This window comes from Euprymna scolopes, chromosome 11 (assembly GCF_053919585.1).
Source record: "Euprymna scolopes isolate OS-2025 chromosome 11, ASM5391958v1, whole genome shotgun sequence".
NCBI lineage: Eukaryota > Metazoa > Mollusca > Cephalopoda > Sepiida > Sepiolidae > Euprymna > Euprymna scolopes.
In genome coordinates, this window is record NC_136492.1 from 92,254,883 (window position 1) to 92,282,464 (window position 27,582).

The window sequence follows — 27,582 nt, forward strand, 5'->3', positions numbered from 1 at the left end:
TGTTGTTCTGCATGTTTTACAACTTGTCAGAAGAACCAGAGCATTCCTGGTTTGAATATGTGTTTGACCTTTGAGTTCCTTGGCCTTTGTGAAATGGTTTGCTTTGCGATTGATAGTGATTAGTTAACTCTTGTGATTTTTGCATAAGGAGTAACAAATATTCTTGTTCAGCATTTTCTCCATAGTTGCCATTCTGAGGTCTATGTTACTTGCCATCGTCTGAATTACTTGCTTAGATCATACGGCACCTTCGTTTTTATTTTACAACTTTTTGACAAATTTTTTAGTATAAACACAGAATGCCTTCTGTGACCCTTCTTGTTAGTCACATAAAAACATAGCCCACATTTGAACCTCTTACGCCTATTAGCTGTGCCCCAAATTCATAAAAACTGGTTAATTTGTTTAGGAGTGAATCCTATGCATACAAATATATGAACATATAAGCATACCTAACTTTGGAATACACACACACACACAGACACACAATACCTGTCTGACAGCTTATTATGGCAGGCCGCTTACATGTCTTCATAAATACTTAACTTCCTTACATTTGAATGTTAATTGCTGGTGCTAACAATTCTCGTTATTCATTTTTCCATTATGTTAGATAATTATTTCCATAATTATCATATATATAATACTAAAGCTGAATGAATCAGCAATTATTTCTTAAAAGCGTTTTTCTTAGATACTCTAATCCTCAAATCTACACGCTAAAATATTGCATAATTTTTGTTCATAAAATTCTAATTTTTCTAATCAACTAAACAATTCACTCATTTAGTTGTTTATGTGTTTCCTGTCTTTTCACAACCTTATTCAATCACTCTTTAATAAGTTTTAACGTTGTGAGCACTTAAAAAAATATGTCTGTTTCTTAATACCTCCATTTTACCATCTAATGAACGTCCACCACAAACGTATTGGATTAAATAGCAACGTTACTTGTACATTATCTGTAAGGATAATAATAACCAAAGAGATTATTACTTTTAATTATGCAAGAAGAATGCCTTAATTTTCTGATCATTTTGTTCTAGCTGGGGATGGGGCAACCTACCAGATGCCAGACGGCCACCCACTATCTCATGCATTTCAACCAAGAAATCTTAAGATTCTAACCGTCCCTTTAAATGCAATTGTTTGTATTTCTCTTGTGCTCTTAAGTTTCATTTTCCTTCAGTGAAAGTTCTCAGAAATAAAGGGGGGTCCCCTGCTTGGGGGCTAACATGTGAACTCCATATGAAATACATAGATATTTGAATGTTACATTAAAGTTCTTTATATAACAATCACAGAGTTAGTAAAGAAATGAAGAATATAATTTTCCTCTCCCTAATCGATCATGTCTTTCCTTTTGGTTTCTTGGTCTTACTGGATTCCAGAACAAGATTTGATCTAGTCTGGTGGACTATCCACCTTTGTGTTGCTACTTGAGGTAATATGACTTGGAGAAGGTGTGCCATTCCCATAAAAGCTAGTGTTGGTTAACCATACTGAGATTTTGTTTCGGCTGTGAACACTGTGATTTTAAATATTTGGTCAGGGTTTACTTGTGAGAAAAGGTATCCTGATGACAGGTTTTCTTAACAAACGTTTCCAACCCGTTTCCCTGAGCAGCAAGAACAACACGCATCACTTCTAGATCTGTTTCTGACATCAGTTCCTGGGGATTGTATAACAAATGCTGACAGCCCACTCGGGAATGCTGATCATGCAGTGATAATGGTTGAAATCGCCCAAAACTCTAGACCCAAAACTGAAGAGCTAGTGCTCAAAACAACAAGATATTATAAAAAGGCTGACTGGGAAGCCATCAGAGATCTTATCAGAGATGCCCCATGGGGAAATATTTTTTCTCTTCCTGCTGAACAGTGCGCAAATGAGACCACTGAATGGTTCAAAACAGCAATTAAAGCACATGTTCCCATGCGGAAATTTTATAGCAAGCCCCACTCTCCCCAATGGTTTACTTCTACTTGCGCAACTGCCATTGCTCAAAGGCAGCATGCATACCGCAGATTTAACCGACATAAGTCCAGTTTAAACAGACAGAAGTACATAGAAGCTAGAAATAACCTTAAGAAAGAAATAGCGAGAGCTAAGAGAGAATTTATTGAAACCACTAAAAAACGCATCGAAGCACAAAAGTTAGGAACTCGTGACTTCTGAAAAATCTACAACAGTGTAGTAAATAATGGGCAATCAACAATTCCCCCACTAACCAACAATCACAAGGTTATTTGCTCAGCAACCGACAAGGCTAATATGCTTGCCAGCTGGTTTGCCTCAAACTCCACACTGGACCCTTCCAACGACCCCCTGCCTGACTTTCCTTTGCAGACAGAGGCCACGCTAGACAATCTAAAAATCACCCCTGCTCAGGTGCATGCTATCATAAAAAACCTTGACACTTCAAAAGCATGTGGACCTGATCTCATCCCAGCTGTGCTATTAAAAAAGTGCTCAGCAGAAGTAGCTCCAGTTCTCTCCAAACTCTACAACAAATGCCTTAATGAATCATGCTTTCCGGGCTGTTGGAAAACTGCTTCTGTGGTACCAGTATTCAAGAATTCTGGCGAAAGAACTGACCCATCAAATTATCGCCCCATTAGCCTCCTTCCACTTTTCACCAAAATATTTGAGACCATAATTAACCATGCTCTAGTCCGTCACCTTACAGATGCTAAACTTCTGACTGACAAACAATATGGATTTAGAAAAGCCCGTTCCACAGCTGACATCCTCACTGTAATCTCTGAACGTATATACTATTAACTGGACAAAGCGGGGGAGGGGAGAGCGGTAGCTCTAGATCTATCTAAGGCTTTTTTGACAGGGTATGGCATGAGGGTCTCCTCAGGAAAATTAGATCATACGGTATCACTGGTAGAATACTTAACATAATTAAATCCCTCTTAGATAAGAGAAAAATCCAGGTTGTCCTCGACGGTCGTACATCTAAACCATATGATAAAAATGCGGGAGTGCCTCAGGGGTCTATCCTTAGACCTCTATTGTTCCTAATATTTATTAATGACCTCCCCGACAAAACTGCCTCTGAAATGGGTATATATGCTGATGACACCACACTCTATAACAGGTATGACAGGAAAACAAATGAACACATAACTAAAGAAATGGCAAAAACACTAGAGGATGACCTCCAATCTGTAGTGGAATGGGGACAAAAATGGATGGTCACAATCAATGCTCCTAAGACTAAACTGGTTTCCTTCAATAATTACAAGAAACCTTCTCTGCCACCAATAGCAATCGCCAGTGACTCCCTGTCTGAGAGTACATCTTTCAAACTGCTTGGCCTAACGTTCACAGGAGACATGAGTTGGAACAATTACATTGAAAACATTGCCAAGGCCGCTGCAAAGAAGATAGGCTCTCTCTACTGTGCTAGAAACCTACTGACACCTGAAAGTATCCTGTACCTCTATAAGGCCACCATTCGCCCATGTATGGAGTATTGCTGTCACATTTGGGCTGGTGCATCTGCTGCTAGTCTCTCGCTCCTAGACAAGGTTCAAAAGAGAGTTGCCAATCTGATAGGCCCTGAACTGGCATCTAAGCTTCAGCCTCTATCCCATCGACGAAACGTTGCATCCCTCTGCCTGTTCTACAAGTATTTTAATGGTGAATACTCTGACGAACTGCACTCACTTGTGCCCCCACGACGTAGACACCCTCGACAAACCCGACATGCAGCTAAATCCCACCCCCATGCAGTAGAGATCTCTAGACGTAAAAGATCTTTCTACTCCAGTAGTTTCTTCCCCAGAACCACTAGACTCTGGAATTCCATTCCAGGTCCCTGCTTCCCCAACTGTACTGACTTGCAGAAGTTCAAGTGTAACGTGAACCGACATCTTGCTGCCCAAATCCTAACATAGTGCCCCAGTAGTTACTGCCTCTGATAGTAGCCCCCTACACCAAAGTGGCAATCTGCCTTGTTTGGGGTGAAAATTTAATAATAAAAAAAAAACCCTGTACAGACAGACCTTAAACACTCAAGGATAGTGCCTCATAGGCATTCCAGCTGTCTCCAGTAGGCATTCAAGTTCATGAATTTTCAAATGAAATCAAAGTGAAATGGAGAGTAGTAGTGGTTGTGACCCAATGGGTCATGGGTTCATCTAGTTTATGTGTGATAAGAAAAATGGTCAAGCTCAAACTCTGAAAACCCCTTAATCTCCACAAGTATCACAAACGAATCTAGTTTAATGTGTGAAAATCTCTTAAATTTCAACTTTGATTATTTTGCTATTTAATTCCCATACATGTTCGACTTGCGATATTGTGCTTATTGTTTGGGTTATTTTAATAAAATTTGGATGTCAACAACACTTACCTCTTTCTCTTTATAAATGTAAGCTTTATTTCTTGTGTCATTAAGAGTTCTTCCTTTTTTTTTCCGCCTAATTCAAGTTCAGTTAATATTTTGAACGCTGGGAGATAAAAAAATATTGTAGTTTTAAATTTTGCTTTTTTAAATTTTACTTTTGTTACTTTGATGTGATCAAAAGGTTCCCTCCTTAAGCTGACACACGATTTCATTATGATTCAAATTTATATATATATATATATATATATATATATATATATATATATATATATATATATATATATTAGTCCTCGCATGAAAGAGCAGGACACAAAATGTTTTAAATAATAATAATAATAGAATAGCAATAACAGACTTTCGCTGGTGAGGACTACTATTGAGCAGAACCAGTTATACAGTCCTTTTGAAATTTTCATCTCTATTTTTCTTGTTATCTACTGAATATTTTTAATGAAACCTATGTGAAATATGTTCCTTATTAAATTGTAAAGATTTTCTATTCTGAAAGAAGTTTAAAAAATTTAATCTAAAAAAGTTATTTTAAAGTTTTTGTTAAAAAAATTCAGATTTTCTCATTATTCAGACATGTATGACAAAGAGGGAGTTGCAAAAAAGAATTGTGGTGTGAGGAGAAATACAGACTGAAACAGAGAAAATATTCAGACCTGTAATAATACAGAGAGGGGGTTGCAAAAATGAGTTGTAGTGTGAGGAGAAATACAAACTGAAATAGAGAGTAGGAAAGTTTTTATAAATACATGCAAAACCACATTTATTTTTTTAAATCCAAATTAATAAATTAAATAAAATATAATCTTAAAAAGATACAATACAAGTTAGAAAAGCATTTCATCCAAGGCACGAAAATTGTTAAACAAAATTTTTTTTACTATAGGCTTTAAAAATAAAGGTACAAGATTCAATTTGAAATTTATCTTCAAAGTGCACTTTTATACATTTTACAAAGTAAGGTATTAAATTTTCATACCTTACTTTGTAAAATTTATAAAAGTGCACTCTGAAGATAAATAAATTTCAAATTGAATCTTGTACCTTTATTTTTAAAGCCTATAGTAAAAACATTTTGTTTAACAATTTTCATGCCTTGGATGAAATGCTTTTCTAACTTATATATATTGTAAAAGGGTTCTTTTAAGGATAAACCTTGTTTATTTTACGGTTAATATCTGTTGGTGTGTGTGATATTGTGTTCTCTATACAAATAAAGATAATTTTATATTAAAGCAAAAAAGTGACACATTACTATTAAAGGCGTAATGTACAGTATTTAAATTGTCTGTTATAAAAATAAAAAAATCCGAGTGATAACTTCAGTGATAAAATGCAAAATAAAATTTTGTTATATTATAAAATTGTGTTTCCGTTTTTATTTATTTATTCATTTTTATTTTTTTTATTACATTTTCACCCCAAACAAGGCACATCGCCAATTTGATGTAGGGGCTACTATCAGGGACATAAGCTACAGAGGTAGTATGTAGGGAGTTGGGCAGCAAGATGTCGGTTCAAGTTACACTTGAACTTCTGCATGTCAGTACAGTTGGGGAAGCAGGGTCCCGGAAGGGAATTCCAAAGTCTAGTAGTTCTGGGGAAGAAACTACTGGAGTTGAAGGCTCTCTTACATTTAGGGATTTCTACTGTGAAAGGGTGGGATTTAGCTGCTTGTTGGGTCTGTCAGGGGTATTTACATCGAGGGGGTACAAGCGCTTACAGTTTGTCAGAGCATTCACCTTTAAAGTACTTGTAGAACAGGCAGAGGGATGCAACATTTCGTCGATGGGACAGAGGCTGAAGCTTAAATGACAGTTCAATTTTTTTTTTTTTTTATATTGATTTATTATTACAGGAAAATCTTCCTTAGTTTCTAATGTGCTATGAATCATATTAAGAGTATTCAGTGTGTTAGCTGTTGCAATTAATCTTATATGAACTATGAAAGTTGCACTTTCATTGCACTGTCATTTTTGCATATTTTTAAAGATGAATGGGATTTGGCCGAATGGGTAGGCTTCCATTATGATTAATGTTCATTTACGGCAAGATGGCATTATATTTGTGAGGATGGTTTGCTTGTTTGCATTTTGTATTTCGGTTATGCATTGTGAAAATTGGCTTTTGGATACAAGACATCAATATATTAATTTCCAACGACCTTGAAAAATCATAATTCAGCAGCAAATTGAACTACATATATACATATATAAATTGATACGATTGTTTTACAAATATCTATCGATTCAGATATATAAGAAGGGAAACCAAACTAAATTATATTCAACCATGTTGATGTGTCATGTTTTTGAGGGGTAAACACTATGTACAGTCTTAGTTTGCCTTGGAGTAAATAAAAAACATCTTATATGTAAAAAATAAAAACACCTACTATCACACATATTGTATGTGTTAAATGTTGATAAGTATTTGTTTTACTGGTCTATAATATGGAGACTAGCTGATTCACAAACATATAGACCATAATCTTGAAGTTATGTGCCATCGACTTTCCAAACACCTTTAAATCAATATATATTACAATAGAAAAATGCGAGCATGAAAAGTAATATGGTTAAGCTTAAACATGGAAAAGTAAAGGATTAGTTGTTAAAACTGGAAAAAAAAAAAGGATGAGATATTCTAGTAAAAAATATAATAAATTTATAACTTTAAATATTGCATCATTAAGAATTGACTATATGATGTTATAAATTGAATTTAAAAAAAAATTCTTAATGTCAAAATATTTTAAGTTATAAATTTATTATATTTTTTACTAGAATATCTTGTCCTTTTCTTTTCCAGTTTTAACAACTAGTCCTTTACTTTTCCATGTTTAAGCTTAACCATATTACTTTTCATGCTTGCATTTTTCTATTGTAATCCATGATTTTCCAGGCTTCCAGTAAATTCACTTGTTATTTATTTAATTTCAGTCTTATTTTTTTCCCCCTATAAACATAATATACACATATGTAATAAATGTACCGCACTCGTCTGCTATCAATGAAATACCCTTCAATTATCTTCCTTTGATTCTTTCTGTTTCACTTGTTATTTCTCTTTTTGCAAGATCAGTGAATTGGTAGCAACATTAGTCACTGAAGTGACGTGGTTGCTATGGAAACCAGTCATAAAAAACGTTGCTCACCTTATGTTTTTATACGATTTTGAACACCAGTGAATTCATTCTAACTTTTGTTTTACTGAACAAAAATTGAAAATGTTTTTTTCACAATATAGCTCAGAAGGTGATCTATAAACTAATAATTATTCGAAATTTGGTTGAAAAATGAGTGAGCAGTGAAGTTTTAAAGCAGTTCTAAATGACTAAAACTGGCACTTAGCCATATATTCAAACACGGTAGTGTTTGAATGACATATATATATACAGGAGTCAAAGAGTTCAACAGCACATACCGAGCAAAATCAGGAATGGGATCTATCTACCAATGGATGTTCTAGGTAACACATCCGGGTCCTCAATAACAGATTATTTGCTTAAAATCCTGTCTTGTGCTATGAACTTCTGCATTGACTCATTTACCATTTTGAGTCGTGCTCCTTCCGATTTTAGCCTGAATATCTTGGAGACCGTTCATGTTCGTTTGAAGAGACCTTCTCTTTGTAAACACACGGAATGTCTCTTCGATTTGAACATGATTAACCTGTAGGGGATTCTATCATTGTATCATATGTAGGTTTATTTTAGATATACAGTGTCTCCCCCATTATTTTTATTTGTTTTCTCCCTGTGAGCACTCTTTATTTTAAATGTGTATTTTTTCTTAGGCTTATCTCGCTTGTAGAAATAAAATAAATCCCTTGATCCAACTCTAGAAGAGAAAGGTCGAAACCAGTCAGCTGACCTCCCATTTTTTTTTAATCATGAATATCAAAACATGTCTTTCCCTCATAATGACAATATATAAATTTTGTATGCCACAAAAAAAATTATGATATACATATATATAAATTGTAATAACAATAATGATAATACTAATAATAAATAAACTAGTATAAATAAAAGTGTAAGTGGAAATATCCGAACACATCTAGATTAGTTCATTTTCTTACACTAAGAAAAGATGGTTCTATTCTTCCTAAAATGAACAAAGAAAGGGGTGAATTAGAGCTCAAGTGAATCCTTATCTAGTAAATACACGACCATTGGTTGCGGTAAACCTGTGCATGAATAGCAAAGAATCAGATTGGCTAACTTACAAACTCTGCACCATGTGAACATATAAAAACGTGCTAATATCAATTTCATGCAAAGAACAAATTCTCTTGAGGATGAAACACGGGAAATTGTACTTAGCTTAATTGCCATATATATTTTCCAAACTTGTAGATAAACTATTAAAGTAGGTTGAATTATTTCACTGTAAAATTTATTTCGCATGGCCAAAGCTTCAAAGATAATATGATAAATATATACTAGTGTAATCCACTCCATCTAGCTGTAACCAAATACTGCCACCCTCATACACGTGCGCTCTCATGTCCCATGCTAAAACGACTGGCAGAGATAACGAAAATAAAAAAAATTTTGGTTTGAGATACCTACTTTTGAGGTGACATTTTGGAATATATCTACTGATGTAAGTGTTATTGAAAACCAGACAGTGTAGGGAGATGTGTGCAGTAGAGTAGACTTCAATGGTTTGGCTATGTTGAAAGAATTGGTTGAGAGTTCTGGGGTTTGTAGATATAGAACTATGGAGGAAGCAGGTTCTGTTTACAGGAGACAACTAAGGGAAACGGAGAAGGAAGTGATAATGGATTTGAAGAAAGGGATAAAGACGTGGCTAGATATCGGTTAGTTTGAAAGTCAATTTCTAAAAGCTATCCAATGCATGTCAACATGTAGCCCAAACATTAAGCTGAATATGACAATGAAAAAAAAACAACAACAAAACAAACTGTAGTTTTTGTGTTTATAGTTTTTCAAATACATAATCAATAAATTATATTTCCTCAAATTTTTATTTTTTAAGTCATGGAGATTAAAATTATTTTTTTTATTTATTATTTGTATTTTTATTTTCAAATGGAAACATGATAAAAGGTAAAAAAAAAAATAATTTGATTCTTAAAAAAAAATTTAAAAAAGACAATCTTGTTCATTTATTTATGTTTATTTTATAATGAAACAATGTTTAACAGTTGGGTTTTTTTTAATATAAATCTGACTTGCAAAAGGCTTATTGATTTTATTTTGGCCCGTTTCTAATTAAAATAACTCAATGTCTGCGAAATCGATTGACACTTAGTCTAAAACTTTCTCGGACAATAATAGCAAACACTGCATTTGTTTTTTTTTTTTTGCAATTTTTTAATTGTGTGTGATCATTTTTATTTGCCAACAACATGTCTGCGTTGAATAGCCATTGACTACTTGTGCATGGCTGACAATTTTAATGTCCGACCAAATGCACAGCTTGTAATGGTGCTTTGAAGATGATTCTTCAATGATTAGCTGATTAGTCAGATATTGTGCCACACATCACATCCACAAGAATTACTATAAAGGACAAGCAAAGGCCAGTTATCTATTATAGAAATCTCACCTGCTTAAATACATGTATACATGTATGTATGTTTGTATGTCTGCCTAAAACTTTTGACAAGAGGCAACAGATTTTCACAAGATTGGTATAATTTTGAAGATCGACCCTTTGGATGACAAATATTGAAAAATTGGCCATAAGCATTAATTCTTTCACCCTCAACTGGGCAATTTTCCACAGTAAGTGTCGTTTTTTTTGCTAATATTTTCAACTCTCACGTTCACGATGTCTCTTAAAAGGCATTATTTCGACTGCCTGTGACATCACAACCACGGTAGGCACATCAGTAAGACATTTTTTTTCACCTCTTTTTCCTTTGCCGCATTACGGGTTCGAGCCTGCTTACTTCTTTTTTTTTTTTTTTGCGCTTCCAATTTTCCTTTTATTTTTTTTTGTTCAACCAACACCTTTACACACACCGCCACTTTATTTTCTGCCTTCATGTCACAGGTTCGAGCCTGCCTGTCTACTACAACTTTTTTTTTTTTTCTCAACGCACACCTCCAAACACTCGGGCAACACCAGGCACCCATGCTAGTTAAAGATATAAATAAGAATTTCGGATTGAAGATATTTATTTAATCCATGGAGATGTATTGGTCTTCTATCATAAGACAGATGTAAGTGCTAAGTAATTTTTATTTTATTCTTAGTAATTATTGTTTACTTTTAAATCCCAGGAGACTGTTATGTAAAAACTGATTTTACTCAACACTTTTATCCATTGTGCAACGAGTTCATGTGAACAATTCTCGTATGAATTTCGGAAGCTTTAAATCTTTATTTAAAATGTCTAGTGTACAGTTAAATTTCAGGTATTCACAGATAACTCTAATATTATATTATGTCTATTTACATGTAATATATATTGCAGTTTACAATATGTACATGGTTATACCAATAATATGCACTCACCAATATATATTTATGAATAAAAGAGTCAGAAACGAACCACACATTTAATAGCATGAGTCCATTTCTGAATTCCAAGAAATTTGAGTAAACCAGAATGCTAATTATCAGCATTGTTTACTCTGAATTCTTGGAATTCAGAAATTAACATTTGCTGTGAAATCTGGAATTCGTTTCTGATCCTTTTTACTGTATCTTTTTAAATATGTTGGACTTGTAATTTAATAATTGAGCACTCTGGTTTCTCTCTCTCTCTGCTTTTTTTTTTTAATCATCTTTAAATCATATTCCAAATAAACAGGTTACATATTGCTATCCAAGTTTTGCAGTTGTTTCCAGGTGATGCTTATGTTTTAATTATATAAAATAACATGAAATTCTTAGCAACAGTGTCTTTCATCAGAACATGATTCAGGAAAAAAGTCCTTTAATAACTGGGCAAGGCTGAGAGAGAATTTGCAAAACAAAAACTTCAGGTTGCATTCAATGTAACATATCATGGTCAAATATGAGAATGTATACACATCTTAGTGTATATTATGTAATCTGAGAATATGATGAAATGTCTCAGTGATCTGTGTTTACTTTTTGTTGGTTTTGCAAGTAACTGAGTTTGGCAAAGTAGGTCCTTTATTTTAGTAAAATATTGCCAAGGGAGATAATCCAGATATTTTTCCTACTTATTTTCATGTTCCTTCACATTGCTTAATACAACAGGGATGCAAGTTCTCTGCTATTCAGAAAAGGTGGAAGTCTGCTTTAAAAAAAAACTTCAAGAAAAGTGGATTTCTGCTTAAATTTCCCCTTTTTTTTCTCTACATAACATTGATTTCAGTCAAATCATTAAAACTTATGTACTTATTTTTTTGTTATTTAACTCTATTTTATTTTTCTTTCACTTTCTTCCTCTCTCGTTTTATCTTTTGTTCTTTCTTATTTTTTTCTTTCTTCTCTCTATCGTGTCTTGCTTTGTTTCACTTCCTTTTCGAGTCTGTTGAAAATTTTGCTAAACTTCAAACGATTCACAATGCAGGTAGGGGTGGGAGGTAAAATTCTTTTCTTTCATCAAAGGATGACTTCCTGTCTCCTTACTCCCATTTTAATAGCTACCGTTTTTTTTTTTTGTTTATTTTTGGACTAAGCATAATTTTGATGTTTTTGAATTTTTATTGCACACAAAAAATTTGAAAAAAAAATGGAAAAGACAAACAAACACTGGAGACGATAACACGGTGGGAATTTTGTTTAACTCAATCAAATAAAAGATAGAGACAATATCTGTTTGCGAATGTGAGATATTACGATCTGGAAAGTATGGAAAAACTTCTTGTGGAATCTAATCGATGCAAGAAGCCTTTCGTAGACATACACAAATGCTTGCGCCCAGTTTGCCCTTTATATAATAGACTAGCCTGAGTGCCCGGCGTTGCCCAGATGTTTGGAGGTGTGTGTTGAGCCAAAAAAAAAAAGAAAGTGGTAGAAGGCAAGCAGGCTCGAACTCATACTGCAAAGGAGGAAAAGAATGTGAAAAAAACCGTGAGGTCTTTGCTGTTGCACCCATCGCCAAACCGGAAGTGACAAATGTTTAAATTAAGGCTAGTCAGTCAAAAAGAGGGGATGAATTTTGAAAATATCGTTGAAAAAAGCGACCCTTCCCTGTAGAAAAGTGCTCAATTGAGGGTGAAGGAATTAATGTTTTTAGCCAATTTTTCGATATTTGTTGTCCGAAGAGGCGAGCTTCAAAATGATACCGATCTTGTGAAAAAAAAAAAAATCCATCACCTGTGTCGAAAGTTTTAGACATACATACATACATACATACATACATTTAAACAGACAGGTGAAATTTATATTATACATTAGCTTGGTTGCCCGGGTGTTTGTAGGTGTGTGTTGAGCAAAAAAAAAAAAGTTGTAGTAGGCAGGCAGGCAGCCTCGAACCCGTGACACAAAGATGAAAAAGAAAGTTGTGTAAGGGTGTTGGTTGAGCAAAAAAAAAAAAAAAAAAGGGAAACTGCAAGCGCAAAAAAAAGAAAAAAAAAAGTGGTAGTAGGCAGGCAGGCTCGAACCCCTACCGCAAAGGATGAAAAGAAGTTGAAAAAAAAAATGTGATATGTTAGCTGTTGTGCCCATTGCTAAACTAGAAGTGACGTAGGTTTAAATTAAGACGAGACAATCGAAAAGAGGGGATCAATTTCGAAAATATTGGTGAAAAAAGCGACCCCTCCTTGTAGAAAATGCCCAGTTGAAGATGAAGGAATTAATGTTTTTGGCCAATTTTTCGATATTTATCGTCCAAAGGGTCGAGCTTCAAAATGATATGAATCTTGTAAAAATCCGTTACGTCTGTCGAAAGTTTTAGGCAAACATACATACATGCATTTAAACAGATAGGTGAGATTTATATTATAGACTAGCGGGGGGTACCCGGCGATGCCCGGGTGTCTTGAGGTAAATCAAAACTCTCGGGGGGGGGGGGTTAAATAAAAAAAAAATGTTTTGGTAGGTAAGTATGAGAATCGAACCCGTACCCTTGAGTTGGAAATTAATGTGTGAAAAAAAAAACGGGCGACGTTACCCATTAGGCCACTGCGACATACATACAACATACCCAGGTTTGAATTTATTTACTAAACTATAAAAACAGGCGTGCGCAATAAAAGTTAACTCTGCTGCTTCCATTTGACCTAATTAACAAGGTCAAATAGAAGTCACGCAGTTGTTTACCCAAGTTTGACTGTTTTTGTTTATTTCTCCAAACAAATGTTGGGGGCAGGGGAACCAGCTCCCAATTGTCCAGATTGAATAACAATTGTCTGATGTACAACATTGATCAAAGCTGATTGCTTCTGGGCATTTCCCGGCGCAATGCCGAGAACGTTGTTCGTTGTTAACTTTGAATTAGTTTCGCTTTTTATACGAAAAAGCCTCATCAACATGCGAGAAGCCAAAATAGCAATAATTTTGTAAAAGTCGACGTAAATAAATCTAGATGCGACGCACTTTCCCAAATCGTACATATTATTATTTAGGACCCATATAAACAGTTGTAAGCGATCGCAACGACATCGGAACCGTGTGCGAGAAAAGCCTTTTGAAGACAAACACGAAATGGTCACACACATTTTGCCTTTTATATATATATATAGATAATAATTTACCTTTTTAAAAGATGGAATCGCTCGATCGTCGAAGACAAAATTCAAACAAGCAAGGACACCCAGACAGTATACAACAAAGTTTTATAATTATTAAGATATATGTATTTGACTGTCTGAAAGCGAAAATGCTTTATTATTATACTTAGTTACAATTAGTATAGTACAGTGGTGTAGTAGGGTTTAAAATAGTATGGGGGAGGATTACTCTTTGGCTTCAAAAATAATCTATATATATAAATCTCCCCTGTCTGTTTAAATGTATGTATGTATGTTTGCCTAAAGCTTTCAACAGAGGCGACAGATTTTTACGAGATTGGTATCGTACGACAAATATCGAAAAATTGGCCATAAACATTAATCTCTTCACCCTCAACTGGGAACTTTCTACAGGGAAGGGTCGCTTTTTTCACTGACATTTTATGCAAGTCATTCAACCCTCAAGTCCACAACGTCGCACATAAAAGGCGCTATTTCGACCGCTGGTGATATCACAGCCCCTGTAGGCACATCGATAAAACAGTTTTTTTTTTCACCTCTTTTTCCTTTGGCATGTTACGGGTTCGAGCCTGCTTACTACCCCTATTGTTTTTTTTTTGTGCTCACAATTTTCCTTCTTTTTGTTTTGTTCACCCAACACCTCCACTTTCTTTTTCACCTTCGCGTCACGGGTTCGAGCCTGCCTGCTTGCTACAACTTTTTTTTTTTTTTTTTTTGCTCAACACACGCTTCCAAACACCTGGGCAACGTTGGGCACTCAGGCTCGTGTATATATATATATATATATATATATAAATGTTGTTTTTTATGATTTCTCGACCTTTTGCTTTAAAATAAAAAAGATATTCTTTGATTTCATATAAATTATTTTTAAAAATTAGAGGAAAAGGGTAGAATCGAAACCGCACATTTAGCGTTTTGAGTTTAATACCTTCCGAACTAAATAATTCAAACATTTGTTAAGTCGGCATTTAAAACAATACTAATAATAAAAATAAATTGTATATACCCATTTAAAGTTTTAAGAGATTTTTGTCCCCATGGGTCACTTAGAGGTGAGGCCACATAGATATCCAGTACATAAAGGATGACATAAAAATTCAAAATCATTTGCATTGCCTTCCCTGGAGAATGTTATACATCTATTATAATAAACTCGTATTCCTGTCTGTTTGTTTGTTTAATACTGAAAATGAACTTTATATATTTTTATTCTGGCATGATTTCTACATATAAACTATTTATTCAAAAGCAATCAGTATTGAAGAGGTTATCTCATTTGCATATTACAATAAAGAAAATCTGTTTTAACAATTATTAATTGAAATTAGTAATAGAATTGTTTTAGGTATTGTATTTCGAAATGTATAAAGTTAATTTAACTTATTTTAATTGAATTTACCTTTAATTTATTTTTATTTATTATTATAACCAAGATCATCTATGTTTAAAAACGTAAGTTTTCATTGAACCTATGAGTTATTTCCATTTAAGCTGTGAGCTTTTATTTCCCTGTTTGAATTTTGTAGATGAAGATGGTATGATTTATGCTTCCAAGAATCCCAAATATGTTCAGCTTTCAAGAAAATCGTGACAACTTAGTATATTTAGTCTATCTTAAATATTATGTGACTAAATTCTTTACCTGATAATATAATTTTTACCTTACAACGCCAGGTATGTACACCTAGTATGATATAAAATTCATTAAAATAGAATATATGTGAAGTTTTAAAGGTAGTTATTCTATCATAGTCCCTCTTAGGGTGCACTTTGAGATCCAGGAATACTTCCATTATTTTCCACAGTAAATTTTATATAAAAAAATATACTTTTCTATTCTATATATATATTCTCTACTCCCTTTTTTATATAGGGAACACACAAACATCAGTTCTCACTAGTCATCATCCTCCTATGTATTATCTCCTTCTTTGAAGAGGATACAGTGTAGTATGTGTTCATTTGTCATGATACAATCCTGCCAGGCATTACCTCCTTTGAATAGAAGGTACTGTAGTATATATGTTTGTTCATCGTAATCCCATCATCCCACGCATAGCCTCCTTTTTGAAGGGAATAGAGTTGTGTAATATCTGTTTTGTTGTTATATTATCTGCCTAGGAATTATCTCCTCCTTTTTTGAGGGTGGGAAATAATGTAGTACATGCCCGTTCACCATAATACCATTCTTTCAAACTAGCAAAAACGTGCATAGAGAAGGAGGAGTATATGTACTAATAAATATATCACAGATATTCCTTTTATCAGGAGGATGCTTATAAGTACCTGAATTTCTTTTCAAATCAAACAAACATTACCAACTCTCTCCACTAGTTATGCTTGTAAAAGTAAATGAGATTTTAGTGTCGCCTGTACTGAGGATTGAACCTTCCAGCTCCAGAAACCGCATTTTATCAAGTACTTTATCCACTATGCCACAATTGCAAATTACTAAAGACTTCCACCCAGTCATGGTTGATGGAATGAGGGAGCATGTTACTCCCATGGATTAAATAAAGAGTCCCATTTGAGATTCTATGCAGATGCTGAATTCGACAAAAAGATTGTTGAGTCCAACAAGGTACACCTGAAGGTCTGAGATTATACCAACCCAAACGTTGTGAGAATAACACTCAAGATGAGAACAGTAGTCCAAATAATCCAAATAAATGAATTATCAATCCTCATCTAAAAAATTCAGAAACATAAGGTGCATGATATGTGTCACATGATAGAGACCTTCCTCGTTAGAGTATTTGTCTCATCAATATGATAGACTAGTCTACCCTGCTATTCATCTCATGACTGAATGAAGGAGGCAAAATGGATTTCTATCTTTCTCAAGGACATTAATGCAAGCAGAATGATCTTGAACAGGTTTCAACCACAGACGATGCTTATAACTATGCACACACGCACATATATAGCTGAGATGAATGGAGATATTGATTTAAGACTTGCGGTCGTAGCTTCACCAGACACTTTTCTTTAGTGTGTGTCTCTGGGCTATTTACTAGAGGTGAAGATAGGCGATCAACATTGTTGTACTAAACGCGACTGTTATGTTATTAACTTCCTGGAAAATACCGGTTAGTCTTGCTGATAGTTAATTATGATGATTATTGTTATTTAGATAGAAAAATGTTATTGATACGAAAAGTTATGTTTTTGATGTGGACCCAAGGTTGTGACCATGGAAGGAAAACACAAAACACGGATTAGGTATAAGAAAGATATATTAACCGAAAAGGTTACAACGATAGGATAATGGGTAAGAGGCGCTTACTATCTATCCAGTGGTGTTCAGTATGGGTAGTTGTACATGCTGCACACTACTTGTACTCCTGCTGATGCTATGGTATTATGATATTTTTCCTCTGAAAGTGTTATCTTACATATAGTACTGGATGCAGGTAAGTTTTGGTCTCACAACAGTTTTAGAAGAATAAAAATATATACATTATTTTCTAAGAATGTAACTTAATGGATGAAATTTCATTTTTATGTTTTCACTAAGAAGGCTATTCAGCAGCGTAAGGATTTAGTAGACAAAGAAAATAATAACAAATAGATTTTGGGAAAAACAATAGGCAACGAGTTTTTATTCTTTGGTCACGTGGGTGATGACGTAATAAATTGTAGATTTACACATAGGAAATTAGTTAAGTCAGTCTGTAACCAAGAGTTGACAATTGGAAGTCAAGAGAGACGGTCATCGAATCGTGATGGCTCCAAGTGGTAGGGTGGTGGTGGTGGTGTTGATAATTAAGACATAGAACTGAAAACTAACATGCCGTTTTCAATGGGGAAACACCAGAAAATAAAGGCTGTAAATACAAGCAAGACTTCTGCTATAAATTCTATACTGCATTTCTTATGTTAAAATAATTGCGACTTGGAAGCAAAACAATATCAATTTCATCAATATACAATATTTGAAAATTTATAGGTATTATACCCTCATAATGTATAAGGGCTGTACTTAAGAGATTCAGGGACATTTTCATTGTCTTTACATCGGTAGATTTTATATAAGAATACATTTTCGGATCTTATGTAGATTCTCTAACCTTTCTTTCTATAGGAAATACACAGGAATCGGTGTGATTGGCCGATTCCATCTTTTAAAAGAATGATAACAGATGAATTTATATATATGTATGGGTGGCTCAGAGGCTAAGGAATGAGGGTAGAGAGTTGGTTTCGGTTTTAGCTGATGGCACCCAAGTCAAATATATATATATTAGTTTTGATCTTACTAATATATTTAGGTTCAATATAATAATGGTCTCTATAATAATAATGTTATATGCATAAATTAAAATATTTTATTTAAGCATATCTTACCACCGGGCAAGCTTTTTTTCCATGTATCCGTCAGTGCAAGATCAACCAGATGGAATGGATGTTTCTCTATTCTCCAATGTACACTCCATAGAATTGTATCTGTCCTTTTATATGTAAACATGCACACATACACAAAAGTAGACTGTTTTAAATATGCACATAACTAGAGACACACAAATAGACGATGCATCAACAGTAAATAGAGACTCGTTTATACAAGTCATATATACATACAGTACATATAAACTCCGGCCGGCTATTTAACACAATTGCTGCCATGATTTCATCCATACCTGATGAATCGGAAATTAGTGACAAATTATTATTAAGCGAACTGTATTTATTTATTAAAATGAATAAACGCAAAAATTTCTTTCCAGCTATCCTAACTATATTAACGTAACAAGTTGTGCTTATTTAATTCTATTATACAACATGTTATTGTGACAGTATATATAGTAGTGGTGCGACGACTCCAATATTTTTCTTGATTCCGATACAATTAATAATTCTGTTTCTTTTAAAATATCTAAATATTTAACTATACAATTGTTTGTTTTTAGTCGCATGCAAGCATCGGTCTGTCCGTAACACTTTTGTGCTTGGCCTTTTTGGTTAAGATCAAAGGTCTGTTGTTAATAGATGCTGTTCTTAGTTTGCTAAGCTTTTCTTGGTCTTTTGGCCAAGATCAAAGACAAAGAAATCAATCACTAACTCCCCATCCCTCACCCACAAAATTTTCTTTTCTCCCTTTCGTCCCATCTAGAGAGCATCCCCACTTAGAGACCGGCCTGCAGGAGCTCAGGCTCCTTTACAAACCAAGTGAAACAGACGGTCTATCAACTTGACGAGGTTGGGAGGGTCCTACTAACCACTTCCCCCCCCCTCGACACAAATGAATTATCGTATCATCATTGTTATCTTTTTTGTTTTTACACGGAAATAAAAAATGTTTTAAACAATTGGGTGCCAAGTAGGACGTCCCTAAGTACAAAAGGGCGAATGTGGTATTATGGTGAAAGACGATTCTAGCTAAGAGAAACTTTTGTTTAGTTCTAGAGTGACAAGGATGACCAACGACCCCCATCTGCTCTCCCCCCCTTTTGAGTTGGCCTTGTGCCTAAGTTTTTTGTTCATGTTCTTTTTTTGCCTGAATAAAAGATTTAATATCTCAAAGTGTAGTATCTGTTCTTACTACATGCTGTACTTATGTTTGTAACTTTGTGATATAAGGTGGGAGATCACTTTTCTGTATTAATTTAATGTAAAATGATCACCCACTTTACAACCAGTCAATCTCAAAGCCATTCAAGTCATTCTCCAGATCATTCAGTTGTTTTTGAAGGATTCCAGTTATTTTTTAAGCATTCAAGTTATTTTAAAGTCATTCAATTCATCTTGAAGTTCATTAAAGTCATTCTAAGTCATTTACTTTTTATTTATTTAAGTCATTTCATCCACATTTTCCGTTCGCCTGAATTCTTAAATATAGGGCATACTGATGAGATTTTCCAGGGTGATGGGAAGCAGTTCTCCTTAAGACAATATTTAAACAGTTTTGTAAGTATGGGGTCTAGTTCTGGTGGAAGTTTTTAGACTACTATACTTGGAATAGTGTCAGGGCCGATTGCTTTACTGGAATCAAGACTTTTGATTAGCTTGGCAACATCACACACAGATATTTGTATATCACATAATGTGTTTTCTGATACAGGAGGAAATATTGGGGGTTGGCCGTCTTGGTTGCAAAGGGTAGAATTAGCTGCAAAGTTCTTGGCAAAATGTTTGGCTTTGTCTGATGCTGACGAGATTACCTCAGGTCCATTGATGATAGTTGGGATAGAGCACACACTTCTGTTTAGGATTCTGTTTGCTATTTGCCAAAATTGGTGAGAATTAAGCCACTGATCAGCTACTTTGGACTTGATGGACTAAGCATACAAGTCTCTAGCATTCTTTATTACTTTCTTACAATGGTTGCTGGCAGTCCTGAAAGCGGCTTTAATCTCCATACATCTATTACATTGGAAGCAATGGAAAAAGTGATTTCTGTGCACAATGGCAGCAGCACATTCTGGAGAGAACCATGACTGCATGTTAGGTTTTTGCTGGAACTTTTTTGAGTGTATGAAACAGTCTATACCTACAATTAACCATTCCGTCAGGTCTGATACTATAGGACACATCCTTTTTAAACTTGGAATGCAGAGGTAGATCCGTACGGTAGCTATCCCAGTCAGCCATAGTGTATCGATATACTGTATGATGGAGAGGTACGTCTAAGGACTTATTACATTTCATTTTTACCTTTATTGATACAACAGAGTGGTCGGAAGATCCAAGAGGAGACAGAACGGAAACTGAACATAGCTCAGGGCAAGTTGTGAGAAAAAGGTCTAGGAGACTCGCATACTAACTGTCAGTGTCCAGCACACAGGTAGGTTCCGGTACAATCTGTGAGGTCATAAGCAATGGAGAAATCATGATAGAACCTCCCCTCGTCATCGGTCTTGTTTGAGTGGGTCAATCATTCCACATTGTGAACATTGAAGTCTCCACATACGTGATTGTTAGCTGAAGGATAAGCAGATAGGATGTGGTCATTTTCTCAGATATGCTTTTAAAGATAGTAACTCCGCTTTAATATAGGCACGTATTCCATGTCCATGGCGATCTTGGGGGTCAGATTTAGAAGTTAAGTTAGAGTGCAAACTCATCTAGGGAAATAGTCTGTCCAATGCCAGTTTTGCTTAGAAATAATAGGTCTGGTTTAGTGTCCTGTAATTGGGTTTCAACCTCTGGAAGGTTAGAACGTAGACCCCTGATGTTCTTTTCATTCTTTTCCCCCTCTTCTTTTTCTGCTTTTAATGTCTGGAGTTTATAAATCGTACGACTCCTCTCCCTCCAAATTTTAAAAGTTTCCTTATTATTCATTTGAGAACTTTTCTTCTGTCGCCTCTGTCGAAAGTTTTAGGCACATATGCAAACATACATACATACATACATTTATATATTTGTAACTAAAAATGTTCGACCCAAACTGATTAAAAAGCTTGCCATGTCTCTGAATATCCTTTATGTCAAATTTCAAATGTTTAGACCAGACATTGTCTGAGTAATTTGGTAGAGACCGCAGAGGTAAAATTTTTTGCTTTTTTTCGCCGATATTTTTGAAAGTCATCTTCTCCTTTCGATTGTCTAGCCTTAATTAAAACCTATCTCACTTCCGGTTTGGCGGTGGTCGTAACAACAAAGACATCAGGTTTTTACCCCGTTCTTTTCCTCCTTCGCGGTACGTGGTTTGAGCCTGCCTTCCTACTACCATTTTTTTTTTTGCTCAACACACACACATCCAAACACCCGGGCAACGCCGGGCTGAAATACTAGTAAAAAATAAAAGGCATTACTTTGGAGTGTCTTTGATGTGTATATACATATATTTCTCTCTCTCTCTCTCTCTCTCTCTCTCTCTCTCTTCCATTTGCAAATTCAAATATTTTAGGTCCTGGATATGACCTAAAACTATATCCGATGGTGAGGCCCCACCTTGCGGGCCTTGGGGAGTGTGGAGCCACCCTTTAATTGCCATTGCTCCCAGGTCCACTCTGACCTGGAGTGGTAGTACCTGTAAGGATCCCAACTATGGGTTAAATAGAATCCGACTTAAAAAACAAGTATACTCCATTAAAAATCGTTCCTCAAAATAACTAGATTCGGCATTAAATAACCTGAAAAAGGTTGATATGCCGTAAAACAAAAACAGCCAACAACCAAATATTTTAGATTCCATTAAATTTGATCCATAGTTATTTGGCAGTAATGCCTAAATTTATTGCAGTAAATAATGAAATATTTGAATTTTTGAATAGGAAGTTGTAGAAATATCTAAACATATTAATCTAACATTATATAAATAGAAACATAGAAATAAAGAGTTGTATTATATTTCTATTTAATTTACATATATATTTACAAATACATTATATAAGGTGAAATCTTTAATTGCTTACAGATATATTATAAACTGTTAGAGTGGTTGAGTCCACATGCAGAAAGGGGTGATGAGTTAGTTCATTTAATTAGAGTTTATAACTATTTAGAAGAATTGGAATTTTTGGTCAAACATAACTCAATCCCAAAACTCAGGGAATCTTACAAGAACCCGTTGGTGTATCGGATAAAGTACTTGGTAAAATTCAGTTTTAACTGACACTATTCTAGAGGTTGCAGGTTCAATTCTCAGTGCAAGTGGTGGGCGGAATGAGAGCATGCTACTCCTGTAAATTAAATAAAGGGTCCTGCTCAAAATTCTGTGCAGATTTATGAGTTCAACAAAACAATTCCTGAGTTCAACAAAATACATCTGGACAAAGTCAGAGGTTACATTAGCCGATATGCTTTGAAAATAATGCCTAAGTTGAGAACAATACTCCAAATAATATAAATAATATGAATTATCAATCCTTATCTCAAAAGTTCAGAAACAATTTCACAAAGGACTTTCACCGCCACTTTGAAACTAAATAAGCCCATATTACCCACCTTTATTGCCACTAACACGGCAACCTGATAGGTCCTGAACTGTCATCTAGGCTTCAGCCTCTGTCCCATTAACGAAATGTTGCATCCCTCTGCCTGTTCTACAAGTACTTTAATGGTGAATGCTCTTACAAACTACAAGCACTTGTACCCCTTCGACGTGAATATCCCTGACAAACCCATAAAGCAGCTAAATCCCACCCCTTCGCAGTAGAGATCCCTAGGTGTAAGAAAGCCTTCTACTCCAATAGTTTCTTCCCCAGAACTGCTAGACTTTGGAACTCTCTTCTGGGATTCTGCTTTCCTAACTGTACTGACATACAGAAGTTCAAGTTTAATGTAAACAGACATCTTGCTGCTCATCTTCCTTCATAATACCCCTGCAACTTATGTTGCCGATAGTAGGCCTCTACTTCAAAGTGGCACTGTACCTTGTTTGGGGTGAAAATGTAATAAAAAAAGAAAAGAAAACTGTGTTCCAAATTTCATAATGATTAGTTAATTAGTTTAGGTGTGAATCCTGTACGTACAATATATAAACATATGTACACATACCTAACTTTGTATAGAGATATACTAGTATTTTGACTTTATTTTGCCATTTACTGGTCTGATTATTTGTCAGATATTCAAACAAATGTTAGGTAACCTCTCCACATGTGGGAATTAGTCTTTAACCCGTTGCTTCTGATAATCATGACATTCGATAAGATCATCACTTCGCAGTCATCCGGGTGCTTTTGATAATACATAAACGATAATAAAACCGTCATTTGTTTCCTTCAATAGTTTTTTTGTTATCCTCCGGGGAACCTTCTTATCAGTTGATGGGTTTGACTAATGAAATCTTTGTTCCTCTTCTCTATGGGAATAAGGATTTGAAGTGAAGGTCGTTTTCACTAATCTTCTAAGTCGGTCTCTTGAATCACTAGATTATTTCATCTACTTTTTTAAAGGAAGACATTTCAGTGCATCCTTGCATGAAAATGAAGCCTGATGATGTTTTCTTTTTAAAAGAGCCAATTATTTTTATTTATTTTTAAAAAATTTTTGAGGAGGGGTACTCTAATTGCAATAGATTCTTAGAATCTCTCTGCAAGTAGTTTTACTGTCTTTTTAATTTTAAATTTGAATAATAATTAGTTTTTAGTTTGTTAAAAACAGGCAAAACTTACAGCTGTTGATTTGAATGAGTGCCTTATGTCAAATTGAAGGTTAAATATGGTTAAATCTGTGTTCATTTTCGCATTAATTACTAATCTCTATTAATCTCTAACTTTACAATTAATGTCAAACATAAATCGACCCGTTTCTGAATTTTTGAGATGAGGATTGGTTATTTGTATTATTTGGAATCTTTGTACTACTCTTCTCATCTTGAGTGTTATTTTCACAATGTCTCAGTCGATGTAATCCCCGACCTTCTTTAGGTGCATTTTGCCGAACTCAGGATGTTTCTGTCTAACTGTAGAGTTTGAACGGAATTTCAAGCAGAACCCTTTATTTACTTCACAGGGGGAGCAGGTTCTCGTTGCGTCATTCATGAATGGATAGAGGTCCTAAGTAATTCGCAATTGACATTCCGTCCAAATTTCCATGTTTGACAAGATACACCTGAAGAAGGTTGGAAGTTATAGCAACCAAATCAGCAAAGATGGTGATGTTTTCTTTTTTCTTTTTAAATTACATTTTTACTTCAAAGAAGGCACAGTGCCACTTTGATGTAGGGGCTGCTATCAGGGACATAAGTTGCAGCGATACTATGTAGGGAGTTGAACAGCAAGATGTCTGTTTACATTAAACTTGAACTTCTGCAAGTCAGTACAGTTGGGGAAGCAGAAACCCGGAATGGAATTCCAAAGTCTAGCAGTTCTGGGGTAGAAACTATTAGAGTAGAAGGTTTTCTGATATCTGGGCATCTCTTCTGTGTAGGGTGGGACTTTGCTGCTTGTCGGGTTTATTTATATCGAGAGGGTACAAGGGCTTGTAGTTTGTCATAGCATCAACCATTAAAATACTTGTAGAACAGGTAAATGGAGGCAACATTTCGTCTATGGGACAAAGGTTAAAGCCTAGGTAACAATTCGGAACCTATCAGGTTGGCGATTTAGGTTTAATATGATGTCGGTAATATAAAAAGTTTTGACTTCACTCACTTGAAAATGAATTGTTCCCAAATCAAATTATGTTGTCCCATCGAGTAAAATAGTACAATTTCCAAATAAATACATTTTAAATAGTGTTGAACTCTGGAATCTTTATGTCTCCTATTTACTTTTCTACCCACAAAGGCAAAGTTGGTCACATAGTTTAAAATGTTTATTTGCACAAAATATAAACATTTATATTTGGAACAAATTAGACACAAGACCATTGAAAGTGTGGAGAAATGAGTGTCGGTTGGTTATGAAAATATCTATTCTACTTTTAACTAGACTCATCTCGATCACTACAATACCACATTTACTCCAGGGTTCCATCCTACTTAAGCAGTAATAATTATATATTTCATTGCCTATACATTTTTCAGAGTTTGTTTTTCAAAAATAACTGTTCTGCTGTATTCATTCTTAATTTTATATCATTTTTTTCTGTATAAGCGATAATTTTGTGTATTACTATGCACAAGAAAATAAAACAAGTAGCCGCTTTCTACATAAAGTGGTTATTTGTTTTATTTTCTTGTGATGGCAAAGTTGAACACAAGGTTGTTAATGTGAAAACAAAAGTCAAAAGATACAAAACTGTTACTTTTTTGAAGGAGCAAAAATTTGAATTATCTTAATATTTTTTTTTTTTTTTTTTTTCTTCCTTTGAAGATTGTAATGCCGGGTATGGGGCAGCCAAACCAGCTGCCAACATTGCCCCGCCTTTTTATTGAAACCAACCGAGAGCTCTTTTTAGTATCCTCGCTGTTCCCTTAAGTGCAATTGTCTGAATCTCTTTTGCACTTGGTTCACCAGGAATATTAGTTAGGTAGGACTTCAGGTTCTTCTTCATAAGTCCTGTGGCACCTATGATAACTGGTATGATCGATATCCCCTTTAGGTTCCAGTTTCTTTTCATATCATACATGAGACCTTTGTATTTGGTCTGTTTCTCTCTTTCAGCTCTGTTAAGACCGCCATCATTAGGAACACTCACTTCAATCAAGGTTGCAACTCTCTCTGACTTATCAGAATAGTTTTCCTTTTAGACTAATTTGACAACTAAATAGAACATGTACTACTCTTTGATCCTAGTTTGAATGATAGAGAAGAAAGTGTATCAAATGCTATGTGTTGAATTTAGGATTAATTTTATGAAGTCTGTACAGCATAATTTTTTTTATTTACTCTTTTTCAGACCAAAATATGTATATGGTCACTTGGACGTAAGGAACTAATATTTGGGATCATACCTAACAGGGGACGGTGGGAAGTTGAGCAGTGAGATATCTGTTCACATTATATTTCAACTTGTGCATGTTAGTACAGCCCGGGGAATAGGAAACAGAGAGGAAATTTCAAATTCTAGCAGTCCAAGGCAATAAAGTGTTAGAATAGAAGGTTTTCTAGCATCTAGGCACCTCAACAGTGAAGAGGTGGAATTTTGATGCTTGTCAGGTTAGTCCAGATTATGTATGTGAAGGGGGTACAACACATTCTGTTAAAGTACTTGTAAAACAGGCACAGGGATGCAACATTGTGATGATGTATCAGAGGTTGGAGCTTGGTCAATATTGTCAGATCTATTAGATTTGAAATTGTTTTTTGGACTCTGTCTAAGAAGAAAAGACTAATGGTAGATGCACCAGCCCAAATGTGGCAACAATACTCCATGCATGCATCTTCTGCTCAACCCTTAATGTTCTGCTCAGCAAAACCAAATCAAAGTGAATGACTTTTCTTTATAAAAAGAATAAAAACCAAGATGTTTAATTTTCACTTCACTACTTTTTTTTTTTTAAACCCCGAAACCACAATTAATCTTAAAAATAAAAGTTCATTATATCAGAATAGTCACATTCTTGGCATTGCTCTTGTTCTAATTTCATTGAGTTAAGAAATATGTGTCCAAAGATATTTATAAGTAAATCATATATGAAGTGCATTTATTAATTTAATGAAGTGCATTTATTAATTTAATGAAGTGCATTTATTAATTTAAAAAAGGCTTCTTTTCACTCTCAAGAGACAATAGCTTACCCTGGTACTTTTATAGGGAATCCATACTGAAGCAAAAGTTGCATAACCTAGCTGCATCTCTCCTGAATCGGCATTGCTTAAGTTTAATAGCAAAAAGTTCAGGGCAACTGTAAACAATGCTGTGATAAACAAAGAAAAATTGGTTTTAATTATGATTTTTCTTTATAGACTAGATTCACAACGAGTGAAAGATCAAAGGGTTGCTGACCATGCCAAATGCTTGGTCAAGAAAATAGATAGGAAATATGAAAGCAGATGAAAAATGCTAGGCCTCCCAGATTTCAAGTACCCAATATTTATGCCTCTCACCCCCCCCTTTTCTCTGTACAAATTTTTTGTAAGTTCTTCCTCATCTTTTTCTTTATGATTTGTTAAAAGAAAAACTTTGTATGAAAGAATTCATTCAAAATTTGGTTAAAAAAAAAGATTAGGCCTAAAGATGCTGTTTCTTTAAAGGAGTTGCAGCAGAACAATGTCTGCACATA

At 34.7% G+C, this 27,582-nt stretch overlaps 1 protein-coding gene across 2 annotated transcripts in view; it reads left to right on the forward strand.

Moving 5' to 3' along the window:
- Positions 1–27,582, forward strand: part of LOC145287963 (transmembrane protein 126-like) — a 158,715-nt gene that overhangs the window by 13,673 nt on the left and 117,460 nt on the right. Inside the window, exon 1 of one of the 2 annotated variants that reach the window (XM_080135935.1) lies at positions 10,449–10,571. The exons of the other annotated variant lie outside the window; for it this stretch is intronic. The gene's annotated coding sequence lies outside the window, so the exon portion shown is untranslated. Of the gene's footprint in view, positions 1–10,448; positions 10,572–27,582 lie in introns of those variants that run through there. 2 annotated transcript variants of the gene reach the window in all.